This window comes from Penaeus chinensis, chromosome 36 (assembly GCF_019202785.1).
Source record: "Penaeus chinensis breed Huanghai No. 1 chromosome 36, ASM1920278v2, whole genome shotgun sequence".
NCBI classification, from domain to species: domain Eukaryota; kingdom Metazoa; phylum Arthropoda; class Malacostraca; order Decapoda; family Penaeidae; genus Penaeus; species Penaeus chinensis.
This window is the reverse complement of record NC_061854.1, coordinates 32,763,550-32,767,316: the sequence shown is the minus strand read 5'-3', so window position 1 is coordinate 32,767,316 and position 3,767 is coordinate 32,763,550. Positions and strand designations below refer to the sequence as shown.

Sequence of the window (3,767 nt, the reverse complement as noted above, 5' to 3'; positions counted from 1 at the left end):
AATCCGCTGAATGAACCGAAACCCGCTGCACCAAAAACCGGCCGCGCCGCGCGAGGCCGTGACATCGACCGGACCGCGTTATGTCACAACTCCTTCGCCCTCCCCCTCCCTGCCCCCTAATTATCAACAGAGCGGTTGCGGTTGCTGAGATACGCCCGCTCTCGACCCGGCCACGTGTACGGGGCCCGCGAGCGCGTGCGGGTCGTTGTGTCGAGCGGCAGTTGTCGTAACGCTAATGGTCACGCCGCAGAGGTCACGCGGCTCGCTGGGCGGCAGTAATGGGCGGCTGTGTCGTCAGCATGTGCCTCGGTTTCGGATACATTTTATGCAATATGTGTGTCAGTGCGTCTGTGTATATGTATTTATGTATGTTCTTTTGTATGTGCGTATAAGCAAACACACATGCACAAGCTCTTTCACAAACAAACATACAATCACACAGACGCAGCATGTAATTACCTCAGGTTCCAAGCTTAATATACTTGGATGATTTGTGAATAAACCGTAATGAGTTTTCATCGCAAGTGTGCCCTTTACTGAGTCACACGCTAGCTACCGTAATTGATTCACCTTCCCAAAATAGTTCATAGAGAGAGAGAGGGAGGGGGGGGGGGGTATGTGACTCACCCACACTGACTATGACTCGGACACGGGAATGAGTATAAAACCCAAGCGAGGGAAAGGCAGCGGATTTTGTTCAAGTGAACGCTGGAACTGAACGTGAGTTGTGTTGAACGTGGAAGTTGGGGAGTGAATCGGTGAGAACAGAATCAAGAAAATTTACCATCCAGATGCAAATAGTGAAAAAAAGGGAGTCAATATAGGCCTATATCGAAATTCCAAGGCACGGGAGACATATATCCCTATGTTGTCTTATATAGCACAGACAATTGTTTTCTGAAACTTTCTTTTTGGTTATTTATTGCTCGCCACGTGGATGGACATGTATTATAACTGCGCAGTTCTTGGGTCCATTTATTTATTTATTTATTTTTTTTTTTTTAGGGTGGGGTTGGTTGATTTTAAATTGTTCTTGTCTTCATTGTTGAACACCGACACCACTGTAGAAAATATAGGAATGTTTATTATGGCAGTTCTCTAAATTTGCTCTGATCTTTGCTTTATTTTGTGAATCTTTATCTGATTGGTATTACAAGTGTATGCTGAAAATCTGATGTACAGAAACGTTTATTACTAACACTGTATCAAAAATTCTCCCTGTAAATCGTTCTCTCGATTCATTATTCTCTCTCTCTCTCTCTCTGTCTCTCTCTCTCTCTCTCTCTCTCTCTCTCTCTCTCTCTCTCTCTCTCTCTCTCTCTCTCTCTCTCTCTCTCTCTCTCTAGCTCTCGCTCTCGCTCTCGCTCTCGCTCTCGCTCTCGCTCTCGCTCTCGCTCTCTCTCTCTCTCTCTCTCTCTCTCTCTCTCTCTCTCTCTCTCGCTCGCTCTTTCACCCTACCTCCACATCGCGCAATCCTAGTATATCCGCTGGAACGCAACGACGGAACCGATTTCGGGGCAAAAAAAAAAGTAAAATAACAATAATAATAACACGCATTAAAGAGAGGAAGAGAAAATCACGGCGGTGCGAATATTGGTAGATAAGGGCGCGGCTTTGATGTTCGCATTAACCCGTTTAATAAGAGAAAATTACCGATATTTTTAGCCCAGGTGACGAAAGGGCGGGGGGTGAGAGGGTAGAGGGTAGGGGTGGGGTGGTTGGGGTAGAATATAGTGAGGGTTGTGGTAGAGGGGGGCGGGGAGATATTGGAAGGAGGGAGGGAATAGAAGGGGAGGGGGAAAGGGGAGAGGGTGAGGGGAGGGCGGATTTCAAACGCAGCTTTTTAGAGAGCCTGGGGTGGGGTACTAGTAGTAGGTTAGTGTCGTAAGTTTTGTCTCCGGGGCGAGGGGGTTAATATTAGAGAATTATGACATGAGCGGAATGGGGAAGGAGAGAATGCACCAAGAGGGGAAGTGTGTAAAGATATGTAGGCAGCGAGAGAAAGGAGATGGAGGGAAGGGGCAGGGTAGGAAAGTGAGGGCATTGGAGGGGACAAGGTAGGAGTGTGAGGGCATGGGAGTAGGGGGGAAAGTTAGGAAAGTGAGGGAATGGGAGCAGGGGGTATGGTACGAAAGTGAGGGCATTTGAGGGGGCAAGGTAGGAAAGTGAGGGCATTGGAGGAGGCATGATATGAAAATGAGGGCATTGGAAGGGGCAAAGTAGGAAAGTGAGGGCACGGGAGGAGGGGGCAAGGTAGGAAAGTGAGGGCATTGGAAGAAAAGGTAAAAAAAGCGAAGGCACGATACTTTCACGTCCGAGATCATTTTTTAAAAAGCTGAAGAAAGGTCCAATTACACCAATGGATCCGCTTGAAGGTGGGTAATAAAAGCGTAATGTCGTAATTGCCCATTTAGAGTACCTGGGGCATGAGAGATGGCGGGAGGTTAAGTAATGATAGATTATGATGGCATTTTATGTAGGTTAAGGAGCCTGGTGGCTATAAGGTGTGTGTGTTAAGCGTTTGTTTATATACAGTGTGTATGTAACTTCCTGTATTTACTGCATTATTTTTTATATGTTCAGTGAAAGAAAGAGCAGATAGGGAAATAAAAAAGGAGTGAAAGGTACGCTACCCATCCGCTCTCTACATCCACGCTTATTCATGAGTGCATACATGCATTCGTTACTACATGAATGCACACGACGGTGTACACACGACGCAAATGGCCAGGCGAAGGGATGGAGCTGGGTGACGACATATCAGCGGTGGTCGGGGTAACCACCTTATTGGGGAAGACGACCTTGTTAAGGGGTCGTCGCGGTCTGCCCTCGGTGGCCAGTATTGTGGTCGTAAACAGCTTGTTGCGTTGTGCGGAGATGAGAGACCTAGAGACACAGATAAAACGCAAAGAGGCTTAGATTTTAGATAACGGACATAACGGACAGAGCTAGACACGGGCACACACAAACGCAAATTTACAAGTGTTAGTGGGTATTGTTAGGTTGATGAATGCTCGTCGTTTTATTAAACTAGAGAGCGAATTATTGCGTGTATGGTTGAATTAGAGATTGAAGTAGTGATGCAGATTGACAGGCCGGCGGTGAGAGAGATTCGGGACACGATAAGTAAACAAAGAAAGAGAAAAACGACTAAATAAAGAGAAAGAAAAAGGATTGATAAAATAACGGATCAAGAGATATAAAGTACTTGACAAAAATTGTATTCAGGTGGCAAGAAGAGAAAGGGGAAGGGGGGAGGAGTATGTACGTATGTATGTGGATCCGTGTCTCTATATTAATGTCTTATGTTTGTATATATTTCTGTGTTTGTCCGTCCGAATATGCGTGCATACATGTTTGAGTTTGTATATGCGCTTATTCCCAAGCGTTCATGCAAATAAAGGAGAAAGTATCGTTGAGAGAGGAATTAGGTTGGGCAGTTACCCCCTCCTCTCCTCCTCCCCCCCAAAAAAAAAAAAAAAAATCCGTATCACGATAAGAAACTTCGAAAAACGAAGAATGAATGTTTGCCAAGTCACGCTCCCCCGTCTGATAAAGCTGCCGTCTCACCATACATGAGGAAAGTGGACGTGGGTCGGCGGCAGGGGCGGGAGGAAGGGAGGAAGGAAGGGAGGGAGGAAGGGAGGGAGGAAGGGAGGGAGGAAGGGAGGGAGGAAGGGAGGGAGGAAGGGAGGGAGGAAGGGAGGGAGGAAGGGAGGGAGGAAGGGAGGGAGGAAGGGAGGGAGGGAGGAAGGGAGGGAGGGAGG

The 3,767-nt window shown here is 47.1% G+C and overlaps 1 protein-coding gene across 2 annotated transcripts in view; it reads left to right on the top strand.

Moving 5' to 3' along the window:
- The first annotated feature begins 661 nt into the window (after nucleotides 1–661).
- LOC125044678 (alpha-N-acetylgalactosaminidase-like) overlaps nucleotides 662–3,767 on the top strand; it is a 29,241-nt gene continuing 26,135 nt past the window's right edge. For both annotated transcript variants that reach the window (XM_047641490.1, XM_047641489.1), the window contains exon 1: nucleotides 662–720. The gene's annotated coding sequence lies outside the window, so the exon portion shown is untranslated. The remainder of the gene's footprint in view (nucleotides 721–3,767) is intronic.